Source organism: Vipera ursinii, assembly GCF_947247035.1.
Source record: "Vipera ursinii genome assembly, chromosome: 1".
Taxonomy (NCBI): domain Eukaryota; kingdom Metazoa; phylum Chordata; class Lepidosauria; order Squamata; family Viperidae; genus Vipera; species Vipera ursinii.
In genome coordinates this window covers 323,207,186-323,220,990 of record NC_139512.1, presented here as the reverse complement: position 1 = coordinate 323,220,990, position 13,805 = coordinate 323,207,186, and the positions used below count along the sequence as shown (strand labels likewise).

General features: G+C 36.2%; 1 protein-coding gene and 1 long non-coding RNA gene across 22 annotated transcripts in view; one reads left to right on the top strand and one right to left on the bottom strand.

Moving 5' to 3' along the window:
• NRXN1 (neurexin 1) overlaps nt 1-13,805 on the top strand; it is a gene marked incomplete at its 5' end in the record, with an annotated part of 949,216 nt that overhangs the window by 82,692 nt on the left and 852,719 nt on the right. The window lies entirely within an intron of this gene.
• The window catches only part of LOC310633089, a 262,877-nt gene that overhangs the window by 214,026 nt on the left and 35,046 nt on the right, over nt 1-13,805 (bottom strand). The gene's annotated exons all lie outside the window — the stretch shown is intronic.

Here is a 13,805-nt window from a genome sequence, read left to right as displayed (position 1 = left end):
TTTTTCAGATTCATATTTTATTCTGTCACAGGTTCACTGCAGGATAATGTACCTAAGCTGTTACTAATTGATGACTTGCACTCAATCTTGTGATCAGTTCGCATATTTAATGTCTAATATGTATTAGTGAAATTTATAAAGAAGCTTTAAATGTGCTATACATTTTTTGCACCAAAGAAACATAATATTTCAGTGCCCTTTGCTTTGAGATCAGTTACTTTGTAATTATTTTGTAGTATAGCTTTCTATGTTACAACCTGCTGCCTCAAAATTTCCCCAAGTTTTAAAGGATCATCCTGGCTTGGAAAGTATGAAAGCTGCATCCAAATACACTGAATGGCTTCAATTCATAATCTCTTCTTTATTTTATTTTTTTCCAGATAACTGCCTCTGTGCAATCCATTGACATTGATCTTAGCAATTATTTTTGAAGGTCTCGTGCTTTCCCCAAAGAGTTCATGTCTTTATTAATTTAAAAATCAATTTATAAAACCATCCAATGGATAACAACTATAGACCTTTGCCTAATTGTTGAAATAGCAGAAGGAAGCTTTGGCTGGAGATCCTTTACCCAGCTTCAGCTGCTGTGCTAGTCTCAGGGAGGTGGGTGGAATATTATTTGCCACAAATAGTTGGTCAGGCTGACATCCCAAAGAGAGTCACATATCTCTTTTTCAAGTAGATGGCCTGGATTTCACCGCTTTACTCTTTGTAATACATTTCATGGCTTAGGACTTTGCTCACTCATATCTTGGGCCAGCTTGCATCTGTGTCTCTTCAAGTGTACTCTCTTCTGTTTATACCTATAATGCAGAGTGTCATTCTGTCTGGTCAGACTCTTCAGCTTCTGAATCTGAAATATCAAGGATGATCCCTAACAGAACTCCACAAGGGAAAGTAATAACCAGTTGCTATCAAAACATGTTTATTTTTCATATACTGTTACATACAGTATGTATTAAGTCCATTTTCCACAAGATGTTAGTGTTATTATGTAACTGCTCTTAGGCAGTTTAATAAATCTGATAGGAGAGGAAAATATTAAAATGAAATAATATAATAACAGCAATAACACTAGTACCAGGAAAAGCAATGGGGGGAGTTTCCTCTTAATATGGGCAGTAATAATAGCTTTAGAAATCCTTTCTGGGAAATTTGTTCAAAGGACATAGAACTGCACCTTGTTGTCATATATCCTCAACTAAAAGAACAAAGAAACAAGGTTTCCTAGCATGCTTATTTAAGAGAGGGAGAAAAAAATGCTGGATTTTATTTAGATATTTTTGCTGGAGGTGGGAAACTAGTGCACAAAATTCATTTTGTTTAAATAAGGACAACCTTTTAAATTTCTTTTGTGATTATGACAAGATTTTCCTTTTATTCCTGGATGCATTTTAATCTCCAGTGAAAAGATATTTTCAGTGCATGTACATGAAGGGTATAGGTTGTTGGGGCTTTTGAAAGATTATTTTTAACCATGAATAGCTGTCTTGTGTCTTATCTTTCAGTTTCATTTGTTTCATATTTTAACCATTTTAATGACTGCTAAAAGGGGCTCTGGGGTTTCAGGTTACCCACACCAGATCCAAACTATGGGCAGGTTGGCAGTGATAGAAGAATTCCTTAAGCTGTTTGATTAAAGAAAACCATAAACATTTATAGTTGAGTGGACACCCCTTATAGACGTTTTGAATGAAGCAGAAAAAAATGCACTTATGATTTGTCATTTGGATGACTATAAAAACAACTGGATTATAGAAAATGTGAGCCTTTCTATAAACATAGAGAAAGAATAATTTGTAATAGTACTTAAATTTGCGGCAAAGGATACCAGAAGTTTCTTTTATTTTTTTATTTCCTTCCTTCCTTCCTTCCTTCCTTCCTTCCTTCCTTCCTTCCTTCCTTCCTTCCTTCCTTCCTTCCTTCCTTCCTTCCTTCCTTTGTACTTCCTTCCTTTGTACTTGATTTTATGTGCTCTGCAAAACTTTAATAAAAATTACCATATTAAAAATATTGTGGTCCAAGTCTGAGATTTAATCATAAAAAACCATGCATTTGGAATGAACAGTCAAGCAGCGCAGGATTTTTAGAACTCAATCTGATTCCCCAAGTTAATAGTGAGATTCCCCAAGTTAATAGTGAGATGGTCAACAATTTAAGTACTTTTAAAAAGAGTCTAGACAAATTCACAGAACTGAGAAGTATCATTATATACCAACAGCTGCACTCTGATCCTAATCATGTAATGATTTATTTCATTCAAAAGAACAATAAATCAAGTCTTCATATTTCTGCTGACTTCCCAGATAGTTAACTTGATTATATCCAAGAAGGGTTTAGCTAGCTAGTTTAAGTTTAGAACTAGTGTTCTCTGTAGAAATTCTGCCTTAAAATCAACTATCTATAAATCTGTGGAAGAAAAAGCTGGGTATAGTCAGATTATAAGATTCATGGTCTCTGAGCATCTGTTTCACAGAGCCTTTACTTTCAGCATAGGAACTTTGACTCTTTTACAAGCACTAACTTGAAGAGAAATTTTATCCAGTGCAAATAAAACTCTTTTCACTTTATATTCACTTTTGAGGTCTTTCTCTCACATGTGTATCGACACTTGTTGCAAATATTGTCCATGGAGATTTTAGTCATCCAGGTTATGGTAGTCCCAAAGGTGCTTTTCAGAAGGCAACTGGACTTTCTTAGAGACTTTGGGGCATTGCAAATATTAGGTGCCTAGGTTGATAGGTGGCATTCAAAGAGAATGCCAGTTTAAATAACTGAGGTTTTGAGTTTCTATGCATAAATATTGCATTATTGCTAGGTGTGCTCAGAAACAAAAATCGGAGGAAAAAAAGAAATTAAAAATGGTCTCCCCCCCTCTCTAACCCCATAATTCTCAACTTTGTCAGTTGTTGATTTTGTTTTGTTTTTTATAAAGATCAGTGCTTTATGTATCTATTTCATACAGTGAAAGAAAAAGTTCAAAACATATCCTCTTTGTTTTAACTACGGTGTGGATTTTTTCAACTTTTTTTGTATACCTGCTCCACTCCTCCTATCAAGAAGAAATTAAGTGATTCTACATTCCTTAAACAGCTTTTTATTATTTGGTAATAAAGTGAACACATTTTAAATAATTTCAGTCAGTTCATAATTATTGACTGAACAAATGATACCTTAAATTTCAAATACCAAGCACTATTTTATGAGCAAACCATCTGATGCATAGTGCATTTATAAATCTTAAAGCTGAAATTTTAATTTTTATCAAAATGAAATAAAATTAAAATTATTTTTTTTAAAAAAAAATAAACATTATGTATATCTCACTTTCCTTTTTGGCAAATGGGATTATTTCACCTGGGTGAAAATACAAAGCTGGAAAGCATATTGATGATACCGTATGCCAAACTGTCAGATCACTTCAAAAATGTACAAATATATCCATTTTGCTGAGATTTTAAAATTATTATTTTAATTATACATTTTAATTTGGGGCTTGATTTGGATTTTATATATTGTATTGTCTTTAATACTCTTATTTTTTATTGTTGTAAGCTGTCTTCAAATTGGAATGAGCAGAAAGGAAGCATACATCAATAGTACATTTATCAATATGTGACATTTTTGGAATATATTTGTCAGATGCAAGAAATCAGAAAGCAAGGTGGTACAATGAAAATAAGTTTATTGTATGCTAACTTAACCATGTACAAGAATCTGAACTACTAGTTATCAAAGAAAATTGGCAGTAGAAAAGAATCAATGGAATTCAAGGTGGGCTGGATTAGATTGCAAAGGGATCTCAAGACTAATGATATACTTGACCTCTCCCCCCTTGGGTTCAGTGTAGTCATCTCCTACAATATTACATACAAAGATCATGCAAACTTACATAATCTTATATTGTTTATCTATCTGTCTGTCTGTCTGTCAATTTTTAATCAGATTTGTGTAGCTCTCCAGCTCACAAAAATAAATAAAACAACAAATATTAAAACAAATTCAAAAATTATAAAATGCACATTAAATGACAACTATTATAAAAATGAAGAGAGGATTAAAAACTCCTATCTTAGTAATGGAGCCATCTAAGCATGTCTTAAGTTCCCTTAAGCCCCAAGTTAGATAACATAAACAGGTCTTGAGGGTCTTCTGGAATATCAAAAGGAATTAAACTAATATAATTCCAGAGAAAGAATGTTCCATAAGGTGGGCACCATGGTAGAGAGGACAAGTCTTCTGGACCCACCAATGAAGGTCCCCAGCTAATGGTACTTACAACATGCCTACTCTGCCAGATCTAGTGGCACACACTGATGTAACTGGGGAGAGGTAGTATTGTTTAATTTGCCAGGGGTTACATATATATAAATGATGTCTCACCCCATAACAATGGATGAATTTATCCAGCAGCCTCTTAAAGAGGAGAGGAGAAAGAACCAATCTCCATTGTAGCCTACATAGTAGAGGCTGGGGTGGATCCTCTTTCCCCCAATCATCATGAAGTGACCCTGAAAGAAGGATGTGAACCAGCACAACTCTGTGCTGCCTACCCCCAATCTCTAAGATAATCCAGAAGGATACCATGGTTGGTACTATTGAAAGCTGCTGATAAGTCAAGTACAGAAAGGATGGATATACTACTGTCCCCATTCCATCTATGCCAGAGATCATCCAAAACCACAAGCAATACTCATTCCATTTCATTCCTGGGTCTGAATCCTGACTGAAAAGGATCCAGATAATCCACAACCTCCAAGGCCCAGAAGCTGTTATGTAACCACCTTCTCCACCACATTGTCCAAGTGAAATACTGGATAAAAATTGTCCACTGTAATGGTGTCCAATAATAGCTTCTTGTGGAGAGTGTTCTTTAAGAGGTAAAAGAACAACTCACTCACTCAAAGAAGAATTAATTACCACCTGAAGTCACTCACATAATACACACCCTAAGGCTGCTTTGACAAATCAGGACAGGCAGGGATCTAAAGAGCATGTGGTCTTCTCTAAAAGGCAACTGGATTTTGTTGGATGAGAAGCAAAATATTTTCAAGGAAAAAAACCAAGGAAGTCCAGTTACCTTTTGGAAAAGCACCTTTGAAACAACCATGATCTGGATGATTGAGAATCTCTGTAGACAGCTGAGTTCACAGTCCTGAGGACTTTGCCAATTTCCTCATGTCTAGTGTTCAAACTGTTCCTGTTCCCATGAGAAGGCCAGTGTCCAACTGGGAACAAATTCAAGCAAATTTATCTGACAGATGCTGCACAATTTTTTTCCACATGGCTCTGTAAAATATTTTCTGAACCTCCTTTACCCAAGAGGGCACACACCACCCAAAACAGGGCTGCATGGGATGCAAACAGGGCAGAGATATAGTGCTACTTCAACATCCTTGCTGTCACAATTTAGTCCTTAACAGTGGCTCTATCCAATATTTGGTCAGGTTTGCCCTTTGTTCAGTGCCAGCAATAATCTTAGACTTCTATTGTCCCATTTCATCCCCCCAGACTTCTGTAAATCATAGGCAGTGCAGGATCCATGAGAAGAGAGATTGCATAGACACAATCTGTTCCAAGACTTCAGCTACACTCTTATTCCAAGCAGCCTCCAAAGCTTCTGATGGACATGCAGCAGACCAACAGGAACAACCACAGCTCCTCCTGAAATCCATCTAAGTCAGTTAGTGGGGGTGGTCCAGTCTAATCAGTTCAACCTCCTTTCAGTGTTTCTAGGCAATCCCATAGATATCAGGGTGTTATCTGGAGGGAATAGTGAAAGTTCCCTCAGCTTCAGAGTGCACTGCCATTGCTCTGATAGGAACACAAAATCTGGAGTTTGACCACTGTCCCAAGTCAGGTTATGTAATGGAAGCTATAAACACTGAGTCAGCTCAGACTCAATTCCACGGGAAGGCTAATTAAAATCCCCTAAAACCCTAAATCTAGAGAAAACTGCCATTCCAGAAATGGAGGCAAGGAACTCAGGCCAGGATGTTGCTATGAAGCATATAGATAGGTATAACAGGAAGAATCTCAACTGATCCTTAGAGCCAACTTAATGAACAGTATCTTACAACTAGGGACCTATATGGCAGGTCACCTGAAAACCATAAGATTTACTGATGGCAATCACCACACCTCCATCGCTGCCCCAGAGTGTCAGTTGATACCACATGAAAAACCCAGTTGGACAAATTTCAGAAAAGGCAGTTCTTCCACTTCAGAACCTAGGCAGATCATAGTAATATATGCCAGGTCAGCCCATTCATCAACAATCAAATCTTAGATGATGGAGGTCTTATTATAGACTGACCTGGTATTCAGTAAAAGCAGCCAGAGGCCAGGGCCACTGAAGGTCTGTTGACAGAGCATCAGGGCTGAGATCAAGGAAGTAGAATGTGGCATCATTAATGGTTCCATGGTCCCCAAGGGCAGGCCATTCTATGTCTCCCACCATATCTCCCTCTATCTAATGCCACCATTCTATCTCCTTCTATTTCCCCATAACAGCCCCATCCCCTAAACCAAGCTCCCAAAGATTCAGGACTATGAATGTCCTAGTGATCTCACCTCCAGATTCCCTGGAAGGGGAATCTGAGCAGCCTGCAGCACTTTAGCATCAACAGCTCTCAGCACCAAGAGGGCAACCTACCCTTACCTCCTCACACACATCCCCCCCTTACATGCATACATTCAAACAATCAAACATACATATAACCTGTAAGAATGTAGATTGTGAAATATGTTTTATTACATATTTTGATCACAGCCTGCAATAATGTAGTATTATAATCACTTTTATCACAATTGTTCCCTGATGTGAGAAATAGATTAGTGAAATATGCTTTTATTGAAATGTTGTTTAAAGCATTTTTTTATCATGAGCTGTTCTAGCTAATTCTTAGAATATGTTGATAGTATAAATAGACTTAGCATCACATTTTTAATATCATTTTTCTGGATAATAAAGTTTGCTTATTATATTTCTTAAAAAAACAATATATATTATAAACAAATGCCTTGATCGGTTGTGATGTCATATGCAGCAGCTCTACTGTGCTTTATTGAAGTAAATGTATATAGTGCACAGACAATGAGAAGAAAGCCACCAATACCATTTTAATTTTTGATGTTTTTATTAAACTTTTACAAATGCAGAACTTCAAACTGCATTTTGTGTAATATTCAAGGTTTTACTTATTTGTCAGCACAGTGAGTCTACCAGATATCTCTTATAGTTATCTTATACTTATCTTTTCACCAAGTACCAATATATATTTTAAAGCTTATTTATTGCTGCTTATTTCTATTTCTCTAATAACAGAAGGTGAATTGCTGAATTGCTAATTGTTGATCCTTTATTTTGTGTTGTTGTTGTTGTTGTTGTTGTTGTTAGCTGCAAAGTCATGGCCGACCCATCGCGACCCTATGGACAACATTCCTCCAGGCCTTCCTGTCCTCTACCATCTGCTGGAGTCCATTTAAGCTCACGCCTACTGCTTCAGTGACTTCATCCTTTATTTTATGGAGTAACTAAAATTAAAACAACACAGAAGGCATATATACCAAACTAACTTCATGCAGTGAAAGTTGGTCTTGTGTTTATTTATTTTAAAGAATTTTTAATATCTCCCAATAGATTCTTTGTAAAAAAAAAGAACAACAAGAGCATCACAATTAAAACAAAACTGACTGATACAACACAGTTCCTATTTAAGACTATTATGGCACCCTCATTTAGCTTGGACCAAAGGCATCATGGAACAGTGCTATTTTTAAGAATTTACAAAATGACAAGAGGATAAGTGTGTGGAAGAGAATTTTGCAAAGTGGAACCTACTACTGAAAAAGCCTCCCACTTTGTACTGTAAATACCTCACAAAAGCAAGGATACTCTTAGCAGGCCCTCTCATAATCATCAAACCAGACAGGCAGATTTTATTTTAACAGCATTTTGAACTCGGCTGAGAAGCCTTCTGGTAACCAATGCAGTTACCAAAGGTGTTATTCTGCACTGGCAGGGTTGGTCTGCCAGTATTCCAGTTGCTGCGTATTGTCACAGCTATAGCTTTGAGGTTCTCTCCAAAGAGTATGTGGCATGTTGAGGCTGTCTCATTGAACAGCGTGTAGTCCAGATGAGTGGTGATTATAGTGTGAATAGCTATTGCAAGGGAATTCTGGTGAAGTAGGATTATATTGGCACAACAAACTGCCAAGCTGAAAACTCTAAAACGCTTCCCTGTGTAGTCAATAGTTTAATTAATGGTTCAATAATTGTCTTCTCTATAAATAAACATTTATTCAACTTGTAGGGATTTGTAGAGATTCGGTCCAAATCTGAATTTATATTCAGAAACCTAAATTTCCCAATGACATGGAAATTATGCAAAATGACTCAAAAGATTAAAATAATAATAAAAGTAGACTAAAGGCAAAGTAGAGTAGAGTTGGTGGTTTTCAAGAAGAGTTTGGACAACCATTTTTGTAGAGTTATTTTTTTTTGGGGGGGGGGGGTAATTTATAATGTATTTTCCTGAGCTCCAAGATTACCGAAGACGGGGACTGCAGCCAAGAAATTAAAAGATGCTTGCTCCTGGGGAGGAAAGCCATGGCAAATCTAAACAGCACACTAAAAAGCAGAGACATCACCCTGCCAACAATAGTGTGTATAGTCAAGGCTATGGTCTTCCCAGTTGCAATGTATGGCTGTGAAATTTGGACCATAAGAAAGGCTGAACGCCAAAGAATTGAGGCCTTTGAACTATGGTGCTGGAGAAGACTCCTGCGAGTCCCTTGGACTGCAAGGTAATCAAACCAGTCAGTCCTAGAGGAAATCAACCCTGACTGCTCTTTAGAAGGCCAGATCCTGAAGTTGAAACTCAAATACTTTGGCCACCGAATGAGAAGGAAGGACTCACTGGAGAAGAGCTTAATGCTGGGAAAGGTTGAAGGCAAGAGAAGAAAGGGACAACAGAGAATGAGGTGGCTGGATGGAGTCACTGAAGCAGTAGGTGTGAGCTTAAATGGACTCCAGAAGATGGTAGAGGACAGGAAGGCCTGGAGGAACATTGTCCATGGGGTCACAATGGGTCAGACACAACTTCACAACTAACAACAACAACAATTTATAATGTGGTATTCATACAAAGATATTTTGGTGGTTTCAGACAAAGTTGAATATGCTTACAAAATTTTAAGATGCAGAAGTGAGCCAGTGATATTGCTGAGGAGGGAAATGAAGAAAGTAAGATCATGCCATTGCAAAGCAAATGCCTTCCTTTTTGGATTGAAACTTCCAGCCTTGAGAACATTTTTCCAATGAATAGTTTTTAAATGGGTTTCTAAAATATTTCCCAAAAGAAAATATGTACCAAGATAGAGTGGATGATGGATGTGGAATAAAAAGTGGCAGAGGCTGCATTTTCAAAGCAAGCAGTCTTCACTGAATGTTAATTTAACAAGAACTGTGAAAACCAAAATTGACAGATAAAATGCAACTTGGTTCTTTGCAAAATATTTTTTAAAATTAATAATGCATGGAACATTTCAGGTTTGATAAACTGCATCCTCACCTTTGTATTCACTCCACTGGCCTTAACTAGGTTAGTTTAGTAGTTAAGGCACTATGCTAGAAACTAGGAGACTGGGAGTTTTAGTCCTATGTTAGGCAACAAAGCCAGCTGGGTGACTTTGGCCTTGTCACTCTCTTTCTCAGTCCAACCCACCTTCCCAGATTGTTATTGTGGGGAAAATAGGAGAAGGAAGGAGTATTAGGTATTTTCATTGCCTTGAATTATTTATAAAAGTAATAAACATGGGATATAAATAAATAAAATATTAAAAGAACTATTTGATCATTTGCATTTATACTTTCTGCAAAGATGTTAGCCTGAAATCAAATTTGTAGTGGCAGATACATATTTTTATGATAGTGTATATTATGAACAATTATTCAGTGGTGGAGAAAAATTTGATACATTCTAGGAAATATATTCTCATAAAGTTTAGTGCTAGTATTGAATACAGATTGAGCTGAATCCTGCTTAATGGAGCTTCATTTACAGAGAGATGAAAAATTGCCCATAAGAAAGGAAAAAGTAGAATTGTCCCTCAAAAGGAAAGATTGAATCTTATTTTTATAAAGGGCTGCTGGGAAAGAGCAAAACAAAACAAGATTGTCAATTATTTATTTATTTAAAACATTTAGTATTTTTAATATAGCCATTCAACTTTTATCAAACTCTGGGCAGCTCCCAACTAACAGTTTTTTAAAAAAACAAACAAACATCAATATATCATTAATACTTACATATATCTACATAAGGATGTAAACCAAATACATGGACTTACCATCTAAAAAGAATACTTAATCTTTAATTTATGTAGGAAATATGCCATCAGTCTATATGAGGCTAGGAGAAAGATTGGCATTGAAACAAGATTGTTTTACATATTCACTTTGTTATTTTTTTATTTACATTTATCCAATTGTAATTCACAAATTCTAGTAATTTACAATTTCAAATATGTGTACAACATAGCACAAGTATGTTCCAGGTAATCTTGGGTTATATGTTTCCATCTATACTTCTATTAGTTAATCAGGGAAAACAAGTAAACATTTGGGTTGGGAGGATTTTAGGGGCAAGTAGAAGCTTATTCAGATCCTTCTGGTCAGACATCTGGGAGATACAGGTAATCCTTGATTTATGAGAACAACTAAACCTCAAATTATGCTCATAAGTCATTGTGGTCATAAATCAAAGCATCACACAACCAGACCTGATTTTTTGACATTTTTGGCTTTAGTAATTAATAATGTGCCCCTGTGGATGGCTTTTGCCAGAAATAGAAATTGATAAAAAAAAATGTAAATCACAGTCATGTGACTAAAGGAAACTATAAACAGTTGTAAAGGTGAGCTGGTTGCCAAACACCCAAAATGCAATCATGTGTCCATGGTGTGATTGTGGCCACTGCAACTTTGAAAATTGGTTGTAAGTAGCTTACATTACTTTACAAAACATAATGAGAAGAAATAAAAGGGAATTATTTCTGTACATTATTGTCTTGTTACTGAACATTTCTAGGAAGAATACAGTTATCAAATATGTTATTTTAGCTGCAAAAATCCAGAAAACCATTAGATGCCAATTAAGCTATATACAAATTAATTCTGATAATATCATTTAGATTTTGGAAACCCTAGGAAACAGCCACATGCAAAATCTTTCTACATATAAACATAGGAGAATCCAGTGTGCAAAGTACAAACCCAATGCACACTTAATGCTGGAATATAATCCTATTGCACTTTACTGGGAAAGTTTTGAGTGATGCAATAAAGTCCTTCTCCTCTCCCAACCTCAATTTGGATTATGGCATTCAGCTGTTTTTATTGTCCCTTTTATTGTCTCTTTTGGACATGGAGAAAAAACACATTTAAATATCATTCAAAATATCTGGAAGCTTCAGCTGGTGTAGTGTAGAATGCAGTGGTGCAAGCTATTATGTGAGTCCTAAAGCAGCACCTGTTACACCTCTGCTCTGCAAGCTGTATTTATGGGTCCAATTTAAAGTGCTGATTTTAACCTTTAAAGCTCTTAAGAGCATGAGACTATGTTATTTGAGGTATTTCCTCTCCTTGGTTGCATCAGTGCACCCTGGCAGAGATCTGGCAGAGTTGGCATGTTGTGGGTACCATTGGCTATGGATATTCATTTGGTGGATCCCAGGAGAAATGCCCTCTCTGCTATGGCAACCATCTTATGGAATGTTCTTCCCCAAGAAATTAGATTAGCTTCATCCCTTTTCATAAGCCTCCCAGAGTTAACCTGTGGTAATATGATCTGCCAATAAACAAACAAACAACAAACAAACAAGTATTTTGTAAAACTCTCAAAACTATGTTGTCGGGATGGGGACTGCTAGGCAACAGGAAACTTGCCCATAAGGCACCATTGTTGAAGTGATCATTTTTATTCTCCCTCTTCTGTGGTTTGTATCTTTCACTTTTATTATAGTTATTAATAAGGTGGGTTTTTTTACATTATACACTTTTGATTTTATTCATTTTTCTTATTTGATTGTTGCTCACCATGCTGAATTGTCTCAGTGAGATGGGCAGCTATATAAATTTGATTAATCAATAAATTAAATAAATGAGACAATAAAAAGCTAAAAAACAAAAAACAAAAAACCAGAAGACAGTCTCACCAAAATCCAGATTCCATCTCTGCCTTCTCCAAGAATGAGAAAACAAGATGCCTTTGTGAAATCCTGTAGAAATACTGTTGTTCAGTGTTCCTAACTATTTGACAGATTCTTTCTTTGTTCTGTTCTTCCAAATTATCCAATCATGGAAATGATTAATATTTTTTGAATGTCACAGACTAACTGAAATTTCTTTCCAAAATAGGATAGTGGAAGAATTCAGTACAAGGAGAACTTGGATTATGACAGCAGTTGGGACAGAGGTTGCCCTCACTAAGCAATGAGGCCATAAAATGTGAGGTCATGTGATTGCATCACTTAGCGACAACAAAGCCAGGCAGTCCCAGTTGGTGTCATAATCCCAAATTGTAGGAGTTGTTAAGCAGAAGAGGCAGGTAAAGAACATGTGATGGGGGAGGAGGGTCAAGGGAGCAAGGAGAATTAGATATGTTCCTTGCCTTGAGTTATTTATAAAAATAATAAAGGCAGGATAAAAGTAATTATTAAAAAGACTTAGCAAGGCCAGTAGCTCTGGACTGAGTTAGTGATCCATTCTGAGTACTGACTACTGGTATCTTGAGATCATCCACTGAGAGAAGCTTTTTAGTCCTGCTCTTTTTCTTTAATTTGTTTTTCTAGTGTCTTGCTGTGTTGAAATGGAGTGAGCAATTAATGCTAGTAAGACGAAGCAGCTATAGCTTCCATTGCTTTCTTGCTGGTTGGTTGGCCAACAGCAGGAAAAAATGAGGACGAAAATATTGGTGACTCGTGAAGGGAACAGAGTTCATTGAAGGTGTGTTTTGAAGGACTTTCTGAGATCTGGAGCTGATATTGAGGAGAAGATGTGATACACTGTACACAGTAAATGTAGCATTGTATGAATAACATTACAAGTGAAACCATATGATATCTGTGAAAGTTTCAAATCTGATGGAATTAATTAGGAACTGAGATGAAGTAAAGTGCCATTTCTTTCCTATGTAGACATTGGTATGATTTAAATATGAAAGGGATATTAGGATCAAATATGATTAATTCTGACTGATCTATCTTGTGATTTGTCAACTTTTGTTTCCTTGCCTGATTGACCTCCTATGTTTTGATTACCAGTTGATTAATTTCTGCTTGCTAGTATTACATGAAACCAAATTCAGGCCACCAGGCACAAATGTACATAGTTTGCCAAGAGATTGACAATAACTCTGTTTTTATAATCTCAGGGAGAAAATGTATCCTCAAATTTAGCTAGCACTTACTGTAAATTCATATCACTTCTATTTCAATCAGTTTAATCTGTTGGGTGCTACTTGTTTGCCAGTTTCTATTCTCTACTGTATGTCCTTGATCACACTAGTATTGTGTTATGTACATTTATGTTATCAATATCTCATTTTAAAATGACCTGTGGGGTTAAGAATTCTTTTTTGACTCTGTGTGACTGTAATTCACACAACCATTTATATTGCACTCCAGCACACCATTTGATGTACCAGGCTAAACACAACTCACAAAGCATACATAACAAACCATTAAAAATTTATCCCCATAACTGTGTATTCCATGTTCAATATTTTTTGCCCATCTGGATT